This window comes from Eriocheir sinensis, chromosome 37 (assembly GCF_024679095.1).
Source record: "Eriocheir sinensis breed Jianghai 21 chromosome 37, ASM2467909v1, whole genome shotgun sequence".
NCBI classification, from domain to species: Eukaryota; Metazoa; Arthropoda; class Malacostraca; order Decapoda; family Varunidae; genus Eriocheir; species Eriocheir sinensis.
In genome coordinates this window covers 17,476,267-17,502,850 of record NC_066545.1, presented here as the reverse complement: position 1 = coordinate 17,502,850, position 26,584 = coordinate 17,476,267, and the positions used below count along the sequence as shown (strand labels likewise).

Genomic DNA, 26,584 nt, shown 5'->3' with positions numbered 1-26,584 from the left:
GTGACCTGTTCTTCAGTAAATTATGGGTTCAGTTTCCCTCCCAGAACACATTTCAAGACTCCCGACCCTTGCTTATAACATATACAAGGTCCCACGTGCCCATCTCGGCTGGACGCCAGGCAGTTTTTGTAATGTTGGCTTCGGTTTCTCAGATTCTGACGCAATTTGTTAGATTTTTCCCTCGTTTTTATACGTATAGGTGTCGTACCTCAGTGTCTTTCTTAATGATTATTTTGTCTGTATATCATTCCATGTTATTTCTGTCATTCTGTTCCTCCTCAGTGCGTAATATACGAGGACGTCCAGCTCCTCTCATTACCACTCCTCTCGTCTGCTCTCTCTCCAAGCTCCTCCTCTCAACTTTTCCTTGTTTTGATTCTACTTTTAACTCATTTTGACTCATCTTTTACTCATCTCCTCTTTCCATTCCTCTTCTAATAGGTTTTGTTAAGAACTTTAAACATTTTACTTACTATTATAGTGATATGTTATATATTATATATATATATATATATATATATATATATATATATATATATATATATATATATATATATATATATATATATATATATATATATATATATATATATATATATATTATATATTGCATATATATATATATATATATATATATATATATATATATATATATTTATATATATATATATATATATATATATATATATATATATATATATATATATATATTTTATTTAGGGCATATTTATTGCTAACTTATTGCATGATATACTTATTGCAAGGTATTGCAATATATATATATATATATATATATATATATATATATATATATATATATATATATATATATATATAGATATATATATATTTAGGGCATATTTATTGCTAACTTATTTCATGATATACTTATTTAATAGTATTGCAATATATATATATATATATATATATATATATATATATATATATATATATATATATATATATATATATATATATATATATTTATATAACTTATTGCATGATATACTTATTGCATAGTTATATATATATATATATATATATATATATATATATATATATATATATATATATATATATATATATATATATATATATTTAGGCATATTTATTGCCAACTTATTGCATGATATACTTATTGCATAGTATTGCAATATATATATATATATATATATATATATATATATATATATATATATATATATATATATTATTGCATAGTATTGCAACATATGCAAAAAGTGAGCCATATAATTTTTCTAAAATAAATACAAAATTATTTTTTTGTCAATCATTTATTAAATAAATAGAGCACATTTCCTTCACTAAGAGGCTGATTATGCAGGAACTTGACATCTTGGTGTTCTTTCTTCTTCCAGAGTGTGCGGTGTCCCGCAGGCAGGCAGACCGAGACGCCAGCCATTCAATTCTGCCGAGGGAAGGAAGTCGTGTTAGTCAACTCTGATGACTTGTACTTTTCTCTGCAAGGGACTGTTCTGTAAGCCAGTCACAGAAGATGTGAACTGTATCTGTACTATGAAGTCTTATAAATAAAGTTAAAGGCTACACCTATGACTTTATCTTGCCCCAAACCCATTTAGCTAATCCCCGGACACTTTTTTAGGTATAATTGACTTAGGTACATTTTTCAGGCTACTTTTCAAGATGTTTTTGAGCTGTAAGCTGATATATCTAATTGCTTTGATCTTTTTTAAAAGCTAATTCTATATATATTAAAGGGAGGAACTAATTTTCATACAGAAAAAAAAACTTATAATATAAAAAGAATTATATATGAATTGGAAACAAGATATAAGAGAAGACAACGAAGGGAACTAACAAGAGGAGAGATTGTATACATAAAGAGCTCAAAAGTCATTGAAAAAGCAATGGAAATTAAGAGACAATAATAACATATGAAATAAAAGACGTGGAAACAAGTACTCTAAAAGATGAGAACTCAAAGACAGGAAGACGAGACCTTAGATATACAACCAAGAAGAAAATCAGACAGACATGAGATTATTACTATGACATAATACCTTAGACAAAGAGAAAGCAGATAACATATCACAGACTAAAATATTTGAGGCGTACGGCAGAGAAGTGAGGTGACATTAGGAATGGCGACCCTTGTGTAAATTATGCAATTAGTATCATAACATAGCAATTTAACTCTAATTTGCACTGGGAAAGACAGACTACCCCTCAAGGATGAACGAGGGACGAATCAAAATGGAAGCTCAACTTTTATGGGGCAGACGGAGGTCACTTTCCCTTGTAACGTACATCATGACGAGCAATATAACAATAATTATGTTCTAGTTAGCAAGGGGGGAAAGGAAGAACAAGATATAGTTACTTGCAAGGGAAAATAAACCTTGCATAGGATGAGCGGAGGGCTGGAAGTCTCGTAATCTGTTCTCAGTGTGTGAACGTACTCTAGTATACGTAAGAATAGGTCATCGTGCCTTAGGATTTCTCTGCCGTAAGCCTCGTTTATACGTTAAGAGATGAGGAGGAAGGGAAACAAGCAAATAATGGAACTCTATATATACGATACAGTGAAAAGGATTTACCGAGAAGGATGTACGTATGAGAGGAGGAATGATTAGAACTGAGAGAAAGGTACATCACAGAGGAGGAAAGTCTGGAATTTGAGGAAGACAAGGAGGAAGGAACGCCAGCCATGGAGTCTACTGTCGTCAAGGAGCTGATTCAAGGTACGTCTCAAACTTCCCTTCCTAAGATCTATGAGGCAGACCCTTCCGCCCCTCACGTCAGCTACTTGCAAAGGTCAATAAGGAGATCAATCAAGTTCTCACGAGTCTTGTTTTAAGATTCACGGTAAGGAGAAAGTTAAAACTACCACCTGGGTCATCAAACTGCCCCTGGAAATTCTCACAACTCCTACAAAAGCCTGTCAAATGTGTGCGCTTGGAACGATATTTTTTAAGAATGTGACTGTCAGATGCCAAAAAGGAGATCAATCGGGTTCTAATTGAGTGGTTTTGAAGGTTCATGGTACATAGGACGGGTTAATCTATCACCAGGGTCATAAAACTACCCCTGGAAATGCCCAAAACTCCTACGGAAGCCTTAAATACAAGTCTCTCGGGATGGCTTTTTCAAGAATGTGAGCCTCGGACATTTCCGCTCCTCACATCAGCTACTTCCAAAGGCCGTAAAGGAGATTAATTGGGTTCTTTTGACTTGTTTTATAGGTTCATGGTAAAGAGGAAAGGTCTTGCTACAACCAGGGTCATAAAACTACTACCCCTGGAAATGCCCGCAACTCCTATGAAAGCCATGTCAGTTGACCTCACTCAGGGGACAAAATGTTTTTGAATACGACACTAATACAACCAATACAACGTTTGAGGTTCTTGGTACAGTAGAAGGGTTAAACAACCAACACCAGGGTCATCAAACTACTACTACCCCTGGAAATGCCCACAACTCCTATGATGAAGGCCCTGTAAAAGGTGTGAGCTTGGGCAGGTGACATTATTTTTCAGTCCTCGCGGCTTCTGACGTAATATTGTAGTTTGCAAAAAATGATCAGATTTGACAAAAAATTACCAAATTGAGTGGATGGAGAGGGAGGAGACATTAGCCACACCAAGCTAAGCACAACCTATGCAGCACTCAGAACAAAGAAGGCCTACCACACACACACACCACGTGACGTAGAGAGATCGAGTTTGCGGCAGATTGAAGAAGAAGGATGGATAAACAAATGCTGGTATATTCAAAGCTGCCGGGTCAGGGAGAGCCGTGATACTGATAATAATGTTAAGTGAGCAATTTTCAGGAAGACGTCACAACATTACCGTACAGGGACAACCGATTGCATGGTACGTTCCCGCCTTTTAGGGATTAAGCTGGTAGTGTTTTTAAACATAACCGCCTCAGTTCACCGCCTTGAAAATTCTCTCATGGTAGGAGTTAGAGGGCTTTCAATGGACTGTTTTGTGACCGTGGTGATAGTTTAACATGGTCTAATCGCATCTTCAACTGGCTGAAAATTACCCATGAAAACCTAGTTCATCTTCTCTACGGCCCTACAAAAGTCATAATAAGAGCTGGGAAGCCTCTCGTCATAGATCCTACAGTGGTTTCATGGACTGGTTTGTGACCCTGGTGATAGTTTTACACTCCCTCTGCACCATGAACGGTTAAGCCACCCATGAAAACCCGGTTAGCCTTCTCTGCGGCTTTGGGAAACAGTCATAACAGCTTTTCAAACAAGCAAACTGCGGTGTCATGAAGTTCAAGAATACAGGCTTTATTCAGGTCATTCCTGGTACAGTAAGCAGTATAATCTGACTTACAGTGGACTACACAGACTCTGGAGATAGAGAGTAAAGATCAGCACTCGTAGCTCACCCAAACAGGTCCCAATGTTAGGTACCACATACCTGTAACCGCATATACGTAACAGCACACTTCCCTTCAGTACCAGGAGGCTGGGTCCCACACGGTACAATAATATCATGTTTAAAGAGAAAGAAAGATGCTTGGCGTGAGAACAGGGTAACTTTTGATATGAATAGTGGCACTGTACGGAAACATCTGAACATGGACCGGGGCTTTCAGAAGGTGCACCCAAGGAGAAAGACTTAACTAGCAGATGCTTGGCGTGAGAACAGGCTAACTTTTGATAAGAACTATAGAGTGCTGGACATCAGGAAGTGAATCAAGGTACTTTGGACTCATGGAAGTACCCTCTTGGTGACTGAATGGAGTGGCGAGTGTGTGTAGGGTATGTCCAGGGGTAGTTATAAGACACTGGTGGTAGTTTGACCCTTCCTCTGTACCATGAACATAAAGACACACACATTTGCCGAAGCTTTTGTAGGAGTTTTGGGTATTTCCAGTAGTTTTATGGCCCTGGTGGTAGTGTGACCCTTCTTTTCTACCGTGAACCTAAAGAAACACACATTTGGCAAAGCTTTTGTAGGAGTTTTGGGTATTTCCAGGGGTAGTTTTAAGACACAGGTGGTAGTGTGACCCTTCCTCTGTACCATGAACCTAAAGAAACACACATTTGGCAAAGCTTTCGTAGGAGTTTTGGTCATCTCCAGGGGTAGTTTTATGGCCCTGGTGGTAGTGTGACCATTCTTCTGTACCGTGAACCTAGAGAAACACACATTTGACAAGGCTTTCAAGGGAGTTTAGGGCATTTCCAGGGGGTAGTTTTATGACCCTAGTGGTAATGTGACCCTTCCTCTGTACCATGAACCTAAAGAAACACACATTTGACAAGGCTTTCAAGGGAGTTTAGGGCATTTCCAGGGGGTAGTTTTATGACCCTGGTGGTAGTGTGACCCTTCCTCTGTACCATGAACCTAAAGAAACATATTTGGCAAGGCTTTCGTAGGAGTTTGGGGCATTTCCAGGGGTAGTTTTATGACCCTGGTGGTAGTTTGACCCTTCCTCTGTACCCTGAACCTAAAGAAACACATATTTGGCTAGGCTTTCCTAGGAGTCTTTGACATTTCCAGGAGTATAGTTTTATGACCTGGTGGTAGTGTGACCCTTCCTCTGTACCATGAACAAGAAGAAACACTCATTAGAACCCGATTGCCCCCTCTTTGACCTTCAGAAATATGGTACATAGTTGACGTGAGAAGCAAAAGTGTCTTAAAATACCAATCCCAGGATATAGTTAATATTGTGTCATCAAAACCCAGATTAAATTCAAACCTCTCCTGCGTCCACCCCACTCTGATTGGGCTCATGTTAACGCCGCCCTGCACTGTGACGCCTTGCTTAAGAGGCAAGAAGGATGGAACGGAGAGGGAGAAAATGTAAGAGGGATTTTAGTGGAAGCAACCAAGATTTTCAGCAGAAACAACTGGATTACAGGCACGGAAGATTAACCCGGTAGCAGCGATGGGCCAAATTTGTTGCTTTACCGTGTAGCAGCGACGGGCCAAATTTGTGCCATAATATAAACCCCCCAAAATAGATGATACATAAACTGATCACAAATGCTTTGATAAATATTATGAAATGGTTTGTGTGAGGGGTGATTTTTCCTCATTTTTCTCACGTAGAGGGACCATTGATAAACAGGGTCCCCGATGCTACAAGGTTAAGAACTGAGGATTTAAATGAAAACAATTGGGATTTTAGTGGAAACAACTCAGTTACAGCCACACAAGAATTAGAACTAAGAATTTTAATGAAAAAAATGGGATTTTTTGTGGACAAAATCATGATTTTTGTGGAAACGGCATGATTTTTGTGGAAACGGCTGGGATTTTAGTGGAAAGGATGAGGATTTATGCGGAATTAACTGGGATTTTAGTGAAAAGGGCAAGGATTTAAGCAGAATTACCTGGGATTTTAGTGGAAAGGACGACGAAGAAAGGGAGAGGGAAGAGGTATTTTAGGGAAGAGAGGGGATGTTTTAGTAAGGGAGGAAGGGAAGAAGGGGAGAGAGATTTAAGCAGGGGAGAGAAGGGGGGGAGAGGTGTCAGCAAGGAGGGAGGGAGGGAGGGGGGGAAGGGAGAACAGTATGGAGAGAAATATCAGCAGGGAGGAAAGGGGAGGGGAAAAGGGAGGGGAGAACAGTCTGGAGAGAGATTCCAGCAGGCGAGGAAGGGGGAAGAGATGTTTCAGCAGAGGGGGAGGGAGGATTGGGGAGAGAGATTTAAGCAGGGGAGGAGAGAGAAGAAAACTTGAGGGTAGGGTAGGGAAGGGAGGAATTCCTGCGTCAACTGGTGGAATGTTTAAGGTTCTCATACTGATGTACACACTTAACATCAGCCCACCAGAGGGATTCAAACTTCCTGAGGGACTGTTCTAATGTCTCAAGCCAGGGGAGTGGGATTAAACAGCAGCCCAGTGTGAGGTTTTTGTTCATATATGACCCAGGAAACATTCAACAGTCACATCAAAGTACTGTATTTTAGCGACTTTTAACCCTGTAGCAGCGAGGATCACGATTCTTAACTCGTACAGTGTTTAGTACATACATATACATACCTCTTAGGGCAGTGTTTAGTACTTATATATACGCAAGCTCTTTTGAGGGCTTATGCGCCATTTATTTTTGTTTGTGTATGTAACATTGTTCATTGACAGTGAAGAGCAATAATTTGACGAGTCTTGGTAGTTTTAAATGGATGTTAAAGGGCCTTTCTGTAAATTTGTCTGCATTCCAACAAAAATCATTATACAAGAAGGTAAGTTACTTTCTCCTAGGTAATTACTCCTCGATTCTATAATCAGTAAGGCATAAGGAATTGTAAATTACGCTTCAGAGTAATCGGAAATGAAAACTGAGAGTCGGAAGCATCACAGTACTATGTTGAAGTTGGAAAGTTTGGTTTAGTGGGCAGCGCATCATCTGTGGTCATATGCCGGAGAAAGACAGAAGGGGAAGGAATTATAGAAGGCAACAGGGAAAGTTTTGTTTAGGTGGCGCAACATCTGTGGTCATATGCCGGAGAGAGACAGAAGGGGAAGGAATTATAGGAGAAGGGAACGGTTGGAAAGTTTGGTTTAGTCGGCGCAACATCTGTGGTCATATGCCGGAGAGAGACAGAAGGGGAAGGAATTATAGGAGAAGGGAACAGTTGGAAAGTTTGGTTTAGTCGGCCAAACAACTTTGTTCATATGCGGAGAGAGACAGAAGGGAAGGAATTATAGGAGAAGGAACAGTTGGAAAGTTTGGTTTAGTCAGCGCAACATCTGTGGTCATATGCGAGACAGAAGGGGAAGAATTACAGGAGAAGGGAACAGGAAAGTTTTGTTTAGGTGGCGCAACATCTGTGGTCATATGCCGGAGAGACAGACGGGAAGGAATTATAGGAGAAGGGAACAGTTGGAAGTTTGGTTTAGTGGGGCAACATCTGTGGTCATATGCGGAGACAGAAGGGGAAAGAATTACAGGAGAAGGAACAGGGAAAGTTTTGTTTAGGTGGCAACATCTGTGGTCATATGCCGGAGAGAGACAGAAGGGGAAGGAATTATAGGAGAAGGGAACAGTTGGAAAGTTTGGTTTAGTGGGCGCAACATCTGTGGTCATATGCCGGAGACAGAAGGGGAAAGAATTACAGGAGAAGGGAACAGGGAAAGTTTTGTTTAGGTGGCGCAACATCTGTGGTCATATGCCGGAGACAGAAGGGGGAGGAATTATAGGAGAAGGGAACAGTTGGAAAGTTTGGTTTAGTGGGCAACATCTGTGGTCATATGCCGGAGACAGAAGGGAAAGAATTACAGGAGAAGGAACAGGGAAAGTTTTGTTTAGGTGGCGCAACATCTGTGGTCATATGCGGAGAGAGAGACAGAAGGGGGAGGAATTATAGGAGAAGGGAACAGTTGGAAAGTTTGGTTTAGTGGGCGCAACATCTGTGGTCATATGCCGGAGAGAGACAGAAGGGGAAGGAATTACAGAAGGGAACAGGGAAAGTTTCTTTTAGTGGGCACAACATCTGTGGTCATATGCCGGAGAGAGACAGAAGGGGAAAGAATTACAGAAGGGAACAGGGAAAGTTTCTTTTAGTGGGCGCAACATCTGTGGTCATATGCCGGAGAGAGACAGAAGGGGAAGGAATTATAGGAGAAGGCAACAGACCCCAGGAGACAGGACACAACCCCCGATTAATAACTGGTACACTGCTGGGTGGACAGAGGCGTAGGGTATCGGAAAAGCCGCCCAAATTTTTCCACTCCGCCCGGGAATCGAACCCGGGCTCTCTCAGTTGAGCCGAGTGTGCTAACCACTGCACCATTAAGCCCCCAGTATTATGTTGAGCTTGAGAACTACGGTTGAAGTACAGACGGCCTTGAAGCGAGCGGTGTTGCCTGACCCAACCATTTTCTTGTACTTATAATTACTGTTATTTTTTTGTGATGCAAAGAAGTACTAATACATTACTCAAGCTATAGGGTTGTGAGAAGTGTTTATAATGGAAAGAACATAGGCTCTAAAAAATTAAAATAAATTTCCCTTTCCTGGTATGACATGGTTAGCTTTGAGATGCAGAAAACTCTATCTATGACAAAAGACCACACTGTATGGGTTAATGGTCCCTCTAAGTGAGAAAATTGAGAAAAAATCACCCCTCACACAAACCATTTCATAATATATATCAAAGCATTTGTGATTAGATTATGTTTTATTTATTTTGGGGGGTTTATATCATGGCACAAATTTGGCCCGTTGCTGCTACACGGTGAAGCCACAAATTTGGCCCGTCGTTGCTACACAGTTAACATCAGCCCACCAGAGGGATTCAAACTTGCTGAGGGACTGTTCTAATGTCTCAAGCCAGGGGAGTGGGATTTAACAGTAGCCTAGTATGAGGTTTTTGTTCATATACGACCCAGGAAACATTCTACAGTTACATCAAAGTACACCACATGGTATTCGTTATGTGCGAGGGTTATGTTCTGCAAAAAGCTCGCATAATGTGAATTCACATATCGAACTTATCATCCCATTAATTATAGGGGGTTATGTTCCACGACCCGTTTTAGAACCCTCTAACTATTTATTTCGGCACCGTTTCAGAATAATAAAGCACTAAAGCAACAATAAAGCACATTGATTGCTTCCGGGGAGACACACCCAAAGTCTACGATACATGCTGATAATTAGGTACCAGGGGTGGGTTTCATCAAAGTTCCCAAGTCCTTGGAAGTGTGCTCAAGGAGTCCCAAGCGTGCGAGAAACCTTGGGCATGTTTCACGAAAGCTCCCAAGCCTTGGAACTCTGCCTATCTCGCTCGCCGCCTTGGGAGGCCGTGAGGTCTCCAAGCGCTCCCAAGGAAGGTTCCAAGCGTCAGACTGTAAACATGGCAGCCCGTGAACAACCCCGCCAGCACCGACCAAGGAATTTTCGCCCGAGAAGGGACATCTTTAACCCTCTCGCGCACAGTAAGATACTAGAACATGCGCAAATAAAAATAGAGGAAAAATATACATAAACAATAGACACTCGTTTCAAGTCTCCGTATAGAGTATTGTAGACAATAAATCCTAAGTACCAACTCTTCCCCATTTGCTATCTCGAAATTTTGTGGGCCAGCTTTTTTAGCCGAATATATGTTTTGAAGCGGAATTTAGCGAGGATTCTTATGGTATCCTCAAAATCTTCGTACGCCTATTAGTTCCTGAGTTACACCAAGAAAACTGTATTTTTTCCTCTCCCGTCAGAGTAGGCTAACAACTAAAAATCGCTCCACGTTCCTCATTTACGTTCCTTAAAAAGGTTGCCATATGTTACCTCTAAGAAACTTATCCCAACAAATGACACTCCAAATTTTACGCACTTTCACCGAAAATTTTATTTTTTAATCATTTTTTTTACTTTTATGACGCGTTTCGCGTCATCGCCGTGCAGGACCTTTTACTTTGATGACGCTAAACGCGTCATCGCGGCGAAGGGTTAACGAGTACGATGACACGAGTTCAAGAAGAGGTACAGGGTGGATCGTGCTGGCCTGTTGTTCGTCACTGACTTGGTGCGACACGTGATTGGCAACAGGACTGAGAGGAGCCGTGCGGTCATAGCGGAGCTGAAAGTGGCGTTGACTCTGCGATACCTCGCCACCGAGAAAATGCAGCAGTGCAGCGCAGATGACTTTGGAGTTTCCCGGGCCACAGTCAGCAGAATCATCACCCAGACCGTGGATGCTCTCGTGACACAAGAGAAAATGAGGCGGTTCATGGGCTTCCTTTTAAACCGGGGGGAGCAGCAGAGAATGAAGGCGGAGTTTGCCGAAATTGCTGGTTTTCCCGGTGTGGTGGGTGCTGTTGATGGCACCCACGTAAGAATAGTGGCCCCACATGAGCACGAAGAAGTGTACGTCAACCGCAAGAACTGCCACAGCATCAATGTGCAAGTGTTATTTGATGCACAGTACAAGCTGCGGGCCATGGTGGCGAGGTGGCCAGGGTCTACTCACGACTCACTAAATGTTTGTTTACACCGTGGTGCCGTTGAAGATGCAGATGGAAAAAAAATACGTGCACATATTCCTTACAATGAAGATACTATCGCTGTATTTCAACTAAATATCAATTGTTTATATTTATAATTCCATAATTATATATAAGAAGTGTAATTTAGGTTAACTGAAGACATATTAGACGTCAAAGCGACGCGGAAGATTGGCAACGCTGGTTACTCCCAAAACCGCCCCCACCCCTACTTGGAAGTGCTTGTGGCGCGGTGATGAAACACGCCCAAGAAATTCTCCCAACTGTGCGTGGCGTCACCACGCTTGGGAGAGCACTATGATGAAACCCACCCCTGAGGATTAACTTTAGGATCAGAGACAGGAAAAGGTTAATTATAGGCGAGGAAAATGTGGGAAAGCATTATCTGCACCCTCTAGTGTGTCACCATACCTCACCAACCAGTCGCACCAGCGCCGATATTCGCATATGAGCGAATTTTTCTCGCATAAAATGAATACAGGAAACTCGATTGACGCGAGTTTTGTTTATGAGTTTTTTAAATAACGCTGGGTCCAAAATCCAAATAAATGTTTAATTTACACATTTTTTTCACTTATACGTGATATTTTCTGGAGTGTCCACCAGATGTCTCACGCAACTGGACTCACACGGCCACACAGCTGAGCTCAGTTCTTCCCGCGCGCCACTTGAACAACAATACAGTACCCACGCTGCTCAACAACAACAACAACAGGCTGAGACTGAGTGCCTGCGTGGATATCTCGGTGATATGGATTTTCTCTCTCTCTCTCTCTCTCTCTCTCTCTCTCTCTCTCTCTCCACTGAATGAAGTGAATATTTATTTTTCGATAAAAACCTACCTCTTGTTTGATTTACATTGTTTTTGATTTACGCAATGACTTCTTCAAGGACACAATACTCGTGTCAATTGTGTTACCTGTACTTGGCTCATTAAGGTTAGTCGAATATAACTGAACTCGCATATATTGAATACCCGGTGTACTGTACTTTAACGACTTTTAAGACGCACTTTTCCCCCATAAAAAATGCCCTATCCATGTGTCCTCCAGGGTGAATGTTGTAGGAGGTGGCCTTACACAGCTTTTCAATTCAGCCTCTTGTATGATATAACCTCTATGCTCACGTCTTACAGGTACAGCTAACACGATTGACGCGAGTATTGTGTCCTTGAAGAGGTCATTGCGTAAATCAAAAACAATGTAAATCAAACAAGAGGTAGTTTTTTATCGAAAAATAAATATTCAATTCCTTCAGTGGGGGGGGGAGAGAGAGAGAGAGAGAGAGAGAATTACATTAAAACTTACATTAATTACATATAATTGCCATATTTTGATGTTTTTATCCACCTGCGAGAGAGAGAGAGAGAGAGAGAGAGAGAGAGAGAGAGAGAGAGAGAATATCCATATCACCGAGATATCCACTCAGGCACTCAGTCTCAGCCTCACTCGAGTGAGGAAGAAATGAGGGACACCATGAGCGACTGGCTAGTATTGGTACCGGTACTGAGCAATCTGATACTGGTACCGTACCATATAGCTGGTACCGTTAGTACCGATACCTGCCCACCCCTATTGTTGAGTAGCGTGGCAGCGTGGGTACTGTATTGTTGTTCAAGTGGCACGCGGGAAGAACTGACCTCAGCTGTGTGGCCATGTGAGTCCAGTTGCGTGATACATCTGGTGGACACTCCAGAAAATATCACGTATAAGTGAAAAAATGTGCAAATTAAACACTTATTTGTATTTTGGACCCAGCGTTATTTCAAAAATGCGTAAACCAAACTCGCGTAAATTGAGTTACCTGTATAGTAAACCTGGGATATAACGGACACACTTACATCGAGAAAGTTGGAAAGTTTTGTTTAGTGGGCAGCGCAACATCTGCGGTCATATGCCGGAGAGAGACAGAAGGGGAAGGAATTATAGGAGAAGGGAACAGACCCCAGGAGATGGGACACAACCCCCCCCAATTAATACCTGGTAACCACTCACTGCTGGGTGGACAGGGGCGTAGGGTATCAGAAAAGCCGCTCAAATTTTTCCACTCCACCCAGGAATCGAACCCGGGCTCTCTCAGTTGCGAGCTGAGTGTGCTAACCACTGCACCACGAAGCCCCCCCTTTATATCGAGAAATCCACGGACCCAATTCCAGTGAGTACAATAGCGTCTGCCAGCCACCTCGCCCTCGTCCTTTCATCCCTTCCTTGGGGTACTGTAGTCTGCCTCAGCCCACTGTTCAGCCTCGGCAGATTGGTGCCAACAGTCTGCTGGTGTTAACCCAGTAGCAGCGGGGATCATGTTTCTTAACCCATAAGCGTCGGGCTAGAGGACTATTGTCGTCCTCGCACCGCGCGGGCGGTGCTGATAGATTTTGTAAAATAGGTGTCTTTCATCAATGCCCCGTGTGGCAATTTCAAACGAAAATATAATAATTTATATTGTTTTTTCATCGCCAATCCTTCCTCTCCACGATTAAATAAATTTGAAGTGTCTACGTCGCAGCACGGCATAGATATGATGTTGGGAAGAGGTGCTATTTTTGGCCAAGCCGTGCGCGTCGGATGGCGGGAACTCCCGCCACCCGACGCTTTCCGCCCGAGCGGGAATTCCCGTCACCCGACGCACACGGGTTAATGGTCCCTCTAAGCGAGAAAAATGAGAAAAAATCACCCCTCACACAAACCATTTCATAATATATATCAAAGCATTTGTGATCAGTTTCTGTATCATCTATTTTGGGGGGTTTATATCATGGTACAAATTTGGCCCGTCGCTGCTACACGGTAAAGCAACAAATTTGGCCCGTCACTGCTACACGGTAAAGCCACAAATTTGGCCCGTCGCTGCTACACGGTAAAGCCACAAATTTGGCCCGTCACTGCTACACGGTAAAGCCACAAATTTGGCCCATCACTGCTACACGGTAAAGCCACTAATTTGGCCCGTCGCTGCTACACGGTAAAGCCACAAATTTGGCCCGTCGCTGCTACCGGGTTAATGTCTCGTCTGCTACGTCCAAGCCTAAAAGGTTTGCTCACACTCTTACACCGTGAAAAATATCATTCCATAATCAGGGTGTCTTCCAAGAGGCAGCGTCTTACGGGCCGAACAATACGTCACGTGCGTGTTTACCTTTGAATTCACTCTGCTAACATTTCTGTGGTTTCTGACTCACATAATTAAGTGAAATTCTGGTGTAATAAGCTCTCACAAAATCTCTGTCACTAGTAAAATTGAATGCAATAATTAAACCGTGTAGCAGCGACGGGCCAAATTTGTGGCTTACCGTGTAGCAGTGACCGGCCAAATTTGTGCCATGATATGAACCCCTCAAATTAGATGATACATAATCTGATCACAAATGCTTTGATATGTATTAAGAAATGGTTTGTGTGAAGGGTGATTTTTCCTCATCTTTCTCGCTTGGAGGGACCATTAACCCTTTCATTGCTAAGCGCTTGCAGCGGGCGTTAGGCATATTTGCTGGTGGCGCTAAACGCTCGCTGCCAGCTCCAGCCGCACTCAAATCTCCCATGTATGAGTGTTCCAACACTAATGCTCACAACATATGATTGCCAATTGAGTGTGTTCTTTACTAAATATGGTGGAAAATCATGTCAGCCCAGCGCGGCAAATCTACGGACGTGTAACTGGTGGATGTTCTTGCCCAATATAGCGGGATTTTTGCATAGCTTCACCTGACTGATTCTTTGACCAAATAGTTGTAAATATTGCAGTTGGCAATACTCCCTTGCCAGAGTCTGAAGGAGAGATATCCGCAGTTCCCTCAATACGGCTGATCATCCTGCACGCACCGACGTGAGTGTTAGTTAACGTTCAACACTCCCTGAACGTGCATGTACGTTCGCAAGAGTGGCATACATAACCGACTCCTATAGATCTGGACCTCCTCATTCCACTGGTGTTTTTGGTTTTTAGCTGTGATGAATAGTTTTTGAGATACAGAGGTTAAAAGGGACCCCCCCACTGGCCTGCTAAATCATAGAAGGAAAGTCTATTTTGGGTGGAAAACTGTATATAAAAATGTGCTCCCAGTGATCTTACTTCAATGTTCTGTACTTGTTCTGCCAATGGTCATACAGTCTTCAACTTAACGTCAAAGGACAGTCCCTTCAACACCAGTATACTGCAACCTTGCGTGCCCTGTACCATATCCTCAAATATGTGAACTTGAGTGAGGAGGTTCAATAATCTGGCCTTTGATCCTAACCTATCCAAGAGACAAGAAGAAAGGAAGGAGAGAGAGTATTATGGAAAGAATGATTCAACACTCACCAATGTCTTTCTGTCTGTCTGCTGGTCTTCAAAGTCATCTTCCTCTTCCTCTTCTTCTTCTTCCTCTTCTCCTCTTGTCTCTAGGAGTAAAGTAAGGAAATTAATAAAGTTGATAATTGATTTTTTGTGGTAAATTCTTTTCATGGTAAAAATATACAAAGAAGAGAGAGAGAGAGAGAGAGAGAGAGAGAGAGAGAGAGAGAGAGAGAGAGACCTTCCTGTTTTTTTTAAACAATTTATCTTCTGTTTAGTGAAGTGGCAAACATATATATATATATATATATATATATATATATATATATATATATATATATATATATATATATATATATATATATATATATATATATATATAGCAGATGAATTGTTTGAAAAAATCCTTTCCAACAATGCATACAGAAAAATACTGGTAGCTAAATTATGTGTAAATTCAAATGTAGTACAATACTTATTCAAACTTATTGTTTTCTGAAACTTACTGAGCAAATGCATATAACATACTGTACTGCACTAAGCCACAAATGGTTTAAACCAATAAAAAAAACTGGTTTAAACCAACTAATAAAACCATTTTTTTCTTCTTTTCTGTGTATCTTTGTTAGTTTCATCAGTATTGTGGTTTTAACTATATGTAAGATTTTAATTATGTACAGCAGGGTTGGTGGTTTAAACCAGGGGTGTCAAACTCAAAACCTTTGGAGGGCCAATTCATACTCTGAAGTGCCATCATGGGGGTCAACAAGGGTAGAAAATACATTGACAAGATTGAAGCACCATGATACCGCGGGCCATTTATAACTATCCCAAGAGCCATGATTTTGACACCCCTGGTTTAAACAAAAAAAAACATCAATAAAACCATTTGTGAATCTTTTTTAGTTTCATCAGGTATTGTGGTTTTAATTATATGTGGTTTTATTATTTTTATTATGCAGTCATTTTACTAACACCAGGATGAAAACGTCAGTTGGTAAACTCAAATCTCTATTCAAATGCTGTAACTCAGAGTAACTGAAAACATAATTTTGGTACATTACATATATATATATATATATATATATATATATATATATATATATATATATATATATATATATATATATATATATATATATATATATATATATATATATACTGATATGCGAACTTGGGATATGCGAACCACCTCATATGCGACCTCCTTCCTCCCTCCCTCCCCCCCTTGGGGGATGGAGCACGTGGGAGCAGTGACTTGACTCGGTAGTAAGAGAAAAGTTTTTTTTTCATTCATTTCATGTTCCCGACTTCGCTAACATCCATTTCCTACCAAATAATGAACTTGCTGTTACTCACTTCCCGAAGGAAGGGAAATAAACAATGGCGCAATCTGGCAACTCTACTCTGTGAGACGGCTCCACGTGTTCTCTTCATCAGTACGTCTAAAGCAGCCATTGCTCTCACAAGCTGTGTCTGTGCTGTGTGCAAGCTAGCCTGTGGGCTATTGTTGTTGCTGTTGTTGTTATTATGGCGCCTCCAAAGAACTCGAAAAAGCAGTTTATTACATTGGAAACTAAGTTAAAAGTGATAGACATGAAAAAGAAAGGAAAAGGCAATTCTTCAATTGGACGGGAGTTAGGTATGGGTGAATCTACTGTGAGAAACATTTGGAAACAGAAAGACCAAATCTTGCAAACAGTGAAAACGTATGGTGGAGCAAAACTGGACGGTCGGAGCCAGTCCTCAAACAATGCGATTGTTCAAATGGAAAGATATTTGGCTCACTATGTATCTCGTAAGGAAAAAGAAGGTCTGCCTCACATCAACCACCTCCAAAATCCAGATGTATTCAATAAAGGTAAAACAATTCACTTTATGTTTCTTTCATAGCTCCTTAGCCTCTTGGATTATGTGTACATTGGTGATGTGTATCTCCACTTAGTTATATGATACGAAAAAGATATACTAGGTTAAAGAGTTTGGGAAAATGTGGCTGACTGCCCATATACCATTATTTACATGCTTTTTAAGGTTCCTAATATGCGAATTTGTGATATGCGAGGCTTTGAACCGCCCATATTCTCGCATATTAGACGACCCCCCTGTATATATATATATATATATATATATATATATATATATATATATATATATATATATATATATATATATATATATATATATATATAGATATATATATATATATATATATATATATATATATATATATATATATATATATATATATATGCTGCCTGAGGTTCCCGCCAGGAAGTGACGTCACCGAGCGGGAAGGCCTGTGATTGGGCGCCACGAGGGTCTTGGGGACACCGGCAGGCAGAGCAGTTGGATTCAACCTCGGTCAGGACCTGAGGCTCGTAGTGGCGTGTGCACGGACCCCTTGAAGAAAGTGCCTGGAATTGGCGGTGTTTGGGTTTGTGGACTTTATTAGAGGGTTTCGACGGTCAACAAGTGGCGGACCCGGTGGAACAGTGTGGGAACTGTGACAAAGGAAATAAACCACGTTAAACCGGGCGGATTGTGTTTCTCTGAGCCCGCCAAGTGGAAGGGGTTTGCTTTCTCCACAGTAAAGTGCACTGGTGGCCAGAGGCTGGATTTCACGCACGCTGTCGCTCTCGGAGGGAACACAGGGTGGCACACGCCTGGGAGTCGCACCTCAGGGGACCAAGGACCGAAGTAACGTGAGTATATATATATATATATATATATATATATATATATATATATATATATATATATATATATATATATATATATATATATATATATATATATATATATATATATATATATATATATATATATATATATATATATATATATATATATATATATATATATATATATATATATATATATATATATATATATATATATATATATATATATATATTAGGGTTGCACCGATAAGCAGTTGGGCCGATTACCGATTACCGATTAATCGGTTGCCAATAATCGGCCGATACCGATTAATCGGCCGATTACTTTGAAATTGTAAATGAGATTAATATTAATATTATTACTGGAGTGGATACTGATATCACAAAGTTAGAGACATACCTCTACTCTCATGTTTACAACTTTGTTTACTGGGCAGCTGTCATCTTTTGTATGGAGAGCAAATACTTCTTGTAATACTTGTAATACTTCTTGTAATGTTAATGTTTTTACATTACAATTTAAGAGTGTTCAATTTAAAGTACTGAATAAAATCACATGTCTAGCTAGTTCCACACATTTACTGATATATATATATATATATATATATATATATATATATATATATATATATATATATATATATATATATATATATATATTTTTTTTTTTTTTTTTTGCACATCAGGCATGATGAATGCTATTATTTTTTTGTTTTTACATTATTAATGTATGATTAGTTTAAGAGTGCTCAAGTACTGCGAAAAAATACTGTTTAGTTCCATACTTCTCATGAATGCTATTACTCAATTAAAGTGTTAATTAAAATGTATTTAAGAGTGCTAAATTTAAAGTACTAAGAAAAAAAAAATTTAGTTCCATAATTTAATTATATTACATGACCTTGTTTCCTTATGTACGGCAGCCATATTGAATGATATTACTCGATCAATGTTTTGTTGTTGCATTGTAATATATTTAAGAGTGTTCAGTTTAAAGTACAGTATTGAGAAAAATAAATGGTTTAATTTCATACTTTTCATGATATATTGCATTATTTTTTTCCTATGCACGGCAGACATAGTGAATCATAATACTCAATTAAAATATTTTTAGTTTTCGCATTATGATTTTTAACAGTGTTCATTTTAAAGTACTGAGAACAATTACTTGTCTAGTTCCATGCTTTTCATTATATTACAATGATTTGTTTCCTTAATCACAACAGATATGGTGAATGATATTACTGTTACTGTACTATAGGAGTTGAAATAAGTATATATTTTTTGGTTTATTTTTTCTAGATACAGTTAAAGGAAATATAGGTATTTCATATTATTAATTCAAATGTAATTTGAATTGTCTAATGTACATTTGCATATTAACTTGTTTGTAATAAATGCTGTGGAAAGGTGTGTCAAGAGTTTTGGTAACATCACCATCCTTATATCAATATTAATGATATTGTGTTATGTACATTGCACCATAAAAGAGAAAAAAAAATTGATAATCGGCCCGATTAATCGGCAAAATGGCCGATAAGGCCGATTACCGATTACCTGCCGATTAATCGGTGCAACCCTAATATATATTTGCCACTTCACTAAACAGCAGGTGAATTGTTTGAAAAAATCCTTTCCAACAATGCATACAGAAAAATACTGGTAGCTAAATTATGTGTAAATTCAAATGTAGTACAATACTTATTCAAACTTATTGTTTTCTGAAACTTACTGAGCAAATGCATATAACATACTGTACTGCACTAAGCCACAAATGGTTTAAACCAATAAAAAAAAGTGGTTTAAACCAACTATTAAAACCATTTTTTTTTCTTTTGTGTGTATCTTTGTTAGTTTCATCAGTATTGTGGTTTTAACTATATGTAAGATTTTAATTATGTACAGCAGGGTTGGTGGTTTAAACCAGGGGTGTCAAACTCAAAACCCTTGGAGGGCCAATTCATACTCTGAAGTGCCGTCATGGGGGTCAACAAGGGTAGAAAATACATTGACAAGATTGAAGCTACCGTGATACCGTGGGCCATTTATGACTATCCCGCAGGCCATGAGCTTGACACCCCTGGTTTAAACCAAAAAAACATCAATAAAACCAGTGTTTTTTGTGAATCTTTTTTTAGTTTCATCAGGTATTGTGGTTTTAATTATATATGGTTTTATTATTTTTATTATGCAGTCATTTTACTAACACCAGGATGAAAACGTCAGTTGGTAAACTCAAATCTCTATTCAAATGCTGTAACTCAGAGTAACTGAAAACATAATGTTGGTACATTACATATATATATATATATATATATATATATATATATATATTATGAAATGGTTTGTGTGAGGGGTGAGGGTGTCTTTCTCCTCAGTCTGAAGCTAGCCGCATTGCTTGTTTTTCATAGAGGTAGTGAACATTTTACAACACATTTGGTTACTAAGTGAGCTGCTGAACATTTTACACCTCAATATAACGGGTTCACCCTTTGGGGTCTTCTGGTAACCCACCAATGAAGGGAAGTGAGTAGAGAAAGCTTACCTATTTCTCCAAGCTGCTGAAAAGCTTGTTGGTGAAGAATTACTTGTCGGTGAAGAGACTGTTGTTGAGGGGAGTGTTATGGCACCTCCCGGCACTGCTACACCAACCTGCAAATATGTGTCCACGGTCAAAGTCTTGTACCGGGAAAGATGGCATGGGATAAAATATAAAATCTCTCTCTCTATCAAGCGCTGTATAATAAAAGATAATTAATAGATAATCTCTCATATTTGTTATTTTACATATTTTTCTTCCTCCATTTCTTCCTCTCCCCTCATAACTCTATACATAAAGCCAGGCCTATACTTTGAGGCAGTGCCAACGTTGCCAGACTGTAGTACTCACTCTTATATTTACTGACTTCCAACACAAAATCTGTCTTCTGGTCCCCAATAACTAGATTCATTTATATTTATCATTAACTCGGTGGTGGTGGTAGGGATCATGTTTCTTAATGGTCCCTCCAAGCGAGAAAAATGAGAAAAAATCACCCCTCGCACAAATCATTTCATAATATATATCAAAGCATTTGTGATCAGATTATGTATCATCTATTTTGGGGGGTTTATATCATGGCACAAATTTGGCCCGTCGCTGCTACGCGGTAAAGACACAAATTTGGCCCGTCGCTGCTACTCGATAAAGACACAAATTTGGCCTGTCGCTTTTGCCTCATGAAGACAGGCTGAAGCAGTTAAATGTACACTCGCTAGAAATGTGAAGATTGCGAGGAGACTTGATCGAAGTCTATAAATGGATGAAGGGCTTCTATAAAGGGGATGTCAATAAGATTTTGATAGTAAAAGAGCCGGGTAGGATGCGTAGCAATGGTTTTAAGTTGGACAAATCCAGATTTAACAAAGACATAGGCAAGAATTGGTTCACCAATAGAGTGGTGGACGAATGGAACAGGCTTGGGGGCCATGATGTGGGTGCCAATACCGTAGATACATTCAAGAAGAGGTTAGATAAAGCCATGGATGGTGAGGTAAGGTGGAGTGGAGTGTACAGGAGCTGCCTTGTATAGCCCAACCGGTCTCTTGCAGACTCCTTACGTTCTTATGTTCTTATAAAGTCACTATAGTACATGGACTCTAACTTGAGCCCTGTGGTTTGGGCCGGGGAAGCCTCAATTCTTTACAGATCTAGCCATGACCTGCGATCTGTCTCACTGATAGTCTGTACGTTATCTATTTGTGGAGTATACACATACTCATATCTGACTGCATGGTGTTATGAATGGCTTGGGATTACAGGGAAAGACAACGACTGAGTCACGCCCAAGGGCTCAAGTTAAAATCGATAGACTATAGTGAAGAAACTTGAAATAAATTTTTTGGACATTAACCCGGTAGCAGCGACGGGCCAAATTTGTGCCATGATATAAACCCCAAAAATAGACGATGCATAAACTGATCACAAATGCTTTGATATATATAATTAAGTGCTTTGTGTGAGGGGTGATTTTTTCTCATTTTTCTCGCTTAGAAGGGCCATTAACCCTTTCATTGCTAAACGCTCGCTGCGACCTCCACCCACACTCACATCTCGTGCATATGAGAGTGTTCCAACATTAATTCTCACAACATAGGATTGCCAATTGAGTGGATTCTTCACTAAATTTGGTGGAAAATCATATCAGCCCAGCGTGGCAAATCTACGGATGAGTAACTGGTGGATGTTCTTGCCCAATATAGCGGCATTTTTGCAAAGCTTCACCTATCACCTGACTGATTCTTTGACCAAATAGTTGTAAATATTGCAGTTGGCAATGCTCCCTTGCCAGAATCTGAAGGAAAAAATGTCCACAGTTCCCTCAATATGGCTGATCATCCCGCATGCACAGATGTAAGTGTTAACATTCAACACTCCCTGAACGTTCGCAAGAGAGGCATACATAACTGACTCCTATAGATCTGGACCTCCTCTTTCCAATGGTGTTTTTAGTTTTCAGCTGTGATGAATAGTTTTTGAGATACAGAGGCTAAAAGAGACCCCCAATTGGGCTGCCCAACTGCGCCTGAGGGGATAGTCGCGTCCACACTGCGCGCAATGAAAGGGTTAAGAAACATGACCCCCACAGCTACTGGGTTAACATTTGTCAGGCCAGCGAGTCCTAACATTTGTTACACAGTTTTTCCCGCACACCACTTACAGGAGAAATAAGAGAATATGAGAAACAGAAGACAGTCGTAAGAGAAACAAGAGACAATTATAGCAGAAATAACACTTTTACCAATGCAAACCACTGCTCTAGAGTCCGGGTTGCTGGCCGGTCTTCAGGACAGCATGCTGTGGCCTCTCAGCTGGTAGTAGCCAAACCACATCATCATCATAGCGGCCAACAAGGAGCGTCACACTCAGCCTCCAGTGTTCCGCTGAAGAATATTCAAAATATAAAAATACATTACTCACTGTGTCACCCTAAACTATTTTATAAAAGACAATCTCAGCCATCCTAACCTGACCAAACTTTAATGAACCTAAGCTAGCCTTAGGCCACACAGGGAGCAAGAACGTTAATACATTATAAGCAATGCCACACTGGCAGCGAGCTGCTTGGCGAGAAAGCGAGAAGAGTTGACAAATGAGTTTTTTTGCGCGAGATCGCTCGGTCAGGAGTGACATCACAGACATGTATTATTTGCCGTATCTCAGCCATACATTAGATAGGCCATTTTGGTTGACACCGTTAAATGCAGCAGTGATTGCAGAACTTGAATATGTTTGTGAAAACTCAATAAAACAAAAACTAACTGACGAGTTGAAGTTAAAGAATCACACTCCGTAATAACACATTCTACATGTAACTTGCAGCAGCACCAGCTATGAAATGCTATAAACAATTCAATCTTCTAGAGAAAAGCCTCCTGTATACAGTTTTTTTAAGGGGCTCTCACACATTCCCGGCCTCGGTCCCGATAGTCCTCGATAACTCCCGATAAGTCGATCAGGGCCTGACCGCCGACAAAATAGGCAATAATCCCGGGACCGGCAGCTTACCGCCAGTCTGCCTGCGGTAGACCGGCGGTAGACTGGCGACCATATACGATTTTCGATTTCTCCAAACGGCAACTGCAGCAGGTCAGTCAACGGTAGACTGCCAGCCTACCGGTGGCAGACCGCTGGTCTACCAGTGACAGACCTGCGGCACATCGACGACCAAACACTATCTTTGCATTTTTATATTTTAAAATTACCTCATAAACTGCTTCAAACCTAAATTCATTTGTGTGCATAAAACTCTCTCTCTCTCTCTCTCTCTCTCTCTCTCTCTCTCTCTCTCTCTCTCTTCTTCCTCCTTTCTTTCATCTCTTTCCATCCTCTCTCCCTTACTTCCTCACTCCCTCTTTCTTCCTCACTCACTCCCACCTGTTCCTCCTTCCATTCCTTTCCCTTCCTCTCTCTCTCTCTCTCTCTCTCTCTCTCTCTCTCTCTCTCTCTCTCTCTCTCTCTCTCTCTCTCTCTCTCTCTTTCACCCACTCCTCTTCCTCCTTTATCTCATCTCCCTCTCTCTCTTCATTCCCTCGCTCCTACCTGTTCCTCCTCGTTTTCCTCCTTCCTCCCTTGCTAATCCCCAGATCATAAACAGGTGTTCACTCATGGCCTACCGCCAGTCTACCACCGGTCTGCCGCGGGTGTCGGCGGTTGACCACCGGTCAACTAGGACATTTTCAACACCACCGGTCGACCGGGCGCATCGCCGATATCTTTGAAAATTTTAAAGTTGACCGGCGGTGGTCAGCTGAGTCTACGATCCTCAGGGTCAACCGGCGGTCTGCCGCCGACAATCCCCAATCTTACAGCCGGTCAACCGGCGACCGGCTTATCAGGAGTCATCGGGGATTATAGGAGAAGGGAACAAGACACAACCCCCGATTATTACCTGGTAGTACCCATTCACTGCTGGGTGGACAGGGGCGTAGGGTATCGGAAAAGCCACCCAAATTTTTCCACTCCACCCGGGAATCGAACCCGGGCTCTTTCGGTTGTGAGCCAAGTGTGCTAACCACTGCACCATGAAGCCCCCCAGGATGAATAGGGTGAATACTCCACACTTATAAATAAAGGGTTAATACTTCACCCTTATCCTGACCTGGAAACAATGAAATCTAGCCTAACTTAATTCTAACCTAGTCTGACAGGTGGTAAATGTCCACAGAGTTGCCCATCTCACTGTGGTACTTCTCACCCTAACCATGGGTTAGATCTCATAATTCTATGAATTTTGAATCCCATACATATATATATATATATATATATATATATATATATATATATATATATATATATATATATATATATATGCCTCGCAAATTGACAGAATCGCTGCTAGCAATTTTTTAAAAGTTAATGAGTTTTTTGCAGCCGCCTCAGAGTATCACGGGGGGACTGGGATACTCTGTTCCCCGTCTCTTCTTACACTCACTTCTCACACTTCTCATGGGTTAGATCTCATTATTCTATGCATTTAGAACCCCATTTATGTTCGCCGCAAACTGTTAGAAACGCCGCCAGCGATTTTTGAAAAGTTAGTGAGTTTTTGGCGGCCGGCTCGGGGCGTCGGTGCCACCATTACTTACTTTATGAAACATCACTAGGTCTTCATATATCTTTTCTACAAACGCTTGGTTAGCGACAGTACGCTAGGTTAGCGATTAGCCCACTCATGTGAGACCAGGTCTACCTCGTGGTTATTTTTTATTTTTTTAGAACATGCAGACCCACAAGCTATTTTGTGGTGGCACCGACGCGACGGTTTACGGTGGGGGAACATATTTAAACTAACCCAACCGAACTCTACAACCTAACAGCTAACGGGGGGGCTTTGACCCCTTCGCCCTCCCACATGTATATGCAACTTAGCTCTGTGGAGGTGTTTCTCGCTCTCACGCCCGGGGCCCACAACATCACGGCCCGCAAAAAAAACACCAACCTTTCATAAATCACTAGCAGCGATTCTGTCAATTTGTGAGACATATATATGGGATTCAAAATGCAAAGAATTAAGAGATCTAATGCATGGTTAGGGTGAGAAGTACCACAGTGAGATGGGCAACTCTGTGGACATTTACCATCTGACAAACATACAATTTTTTTTTACTATTCAGCTTAATGTTCACTGAGGAAATGGAACCCAGAAAAGTTTACTCACCACCATGGCTCCTGCCAAGCAAATCACAACTTGTCCCCCGAAGGAGAGATAGGGTCCGGCCTGCCATCGGGTGTACTTCTGTAATAGCAATAAAAAAAGGTTACATGTTGGAAATTTCCGTATAAAATGACCTCCCGTTGTCTTTTTTTTTTAACCCGGTAGTAGTGGCAGCGAGGGGCCAAATTTGTGGCTTTACCGTGTAGCAGCGAAGGGCCATTTCTGACCTGCTGGACCTGGCCGCTAAATGCCCATTATTACGTACTTAAGACAGCCACGCCCCATTTGACCTCATGTAAGAGCTCAATGCATCTTATTCTCCATATCATAGGTCTTAAGTGTCGGTAATAAGGTCAGAAATAAGGTCACGCGGTCGCCTTTGTGAGCTCACCCCAAAACCTAATTCATTGTTTACGACATTCACGCCTCATCTGACCTCATATATCAGGTCAGTCCCCCTTAATTCTTCACTCTGTAGAGGTCAAAGGGCTTACTGGGTATCGATGATAAAAGTTCACGTTAAGCTGATGGCCGCCTCTTATCTTGCATATATCACACATTTTCCGCCTTTTCCCCGCATCACCGCTTGACCTCAAGAAGTATAGTGACCTTATATGTCATGACCTCAAGCCCCGTCTCGGTATACCCAGTAGTTTACGAGAAAAATATATATATACAAATATTTTCCTCAATCCAACCCGCGCCGCCATCTTAACCCAAGGCCCCGCGGTCAGCCCACATTTAAATCCCCTTTGACCACGTTCATTACACTTCTCGCCGTTATCACCCATATCAAAACAAGCACAAGGCATTCCTCACCTCTTTAATCTGCATGGCGTGTCTTTACAGCGGCGGATAAATCCCACGGAATCACATAAAACAGACATGACTCGTAATGGCGTCTAAACGGAGCAAATCCACAGGGAGGAAGGGGATTAGGGGAAGGCCAGTCACGTGATCATAAGGGAATAA

The 26,584-nt window shown here is 40.8% G+C and overlaps 2 long non-coding RNA genes across 2 annotated transcripts in view; one reads left to right on the top strand and one right to left on the bottom strand.

Moving 5' to 3' along the window:
- The window catches only part of LOC127008430 (uncharacterized), a 12,478-nt gene extending 10,910 nt beyond the window's left edge, over positions 1-1,568 (top strand). Inside the window, exon 3 of the long non-coding RNA XR_007761078.1 lies at positions 1,380-1,568. This is a non-coding gene — a long non-coding RNA (uncharacterized LOC127008430). The remainder of the gene's footprint in view (positions 1-1,379) is intronic.
- Positions 1,277-26,584, bottom strand: LOC127008429 (uncharacterized). Its single transcript, XR_007761077.1, has 6 exons — positions 26,432-26,584; positions 25,616-25,693; positions 22,697-22,838; positions 20,461-20,567; positions 15,259-15,338; positions 1,277-1,429 (listed from the first exon to the last, which is right to left on the bottom strand). It is a non-coding gene; the product is annotated as an uncharacterized LOC127008429 (long non-coding RNA).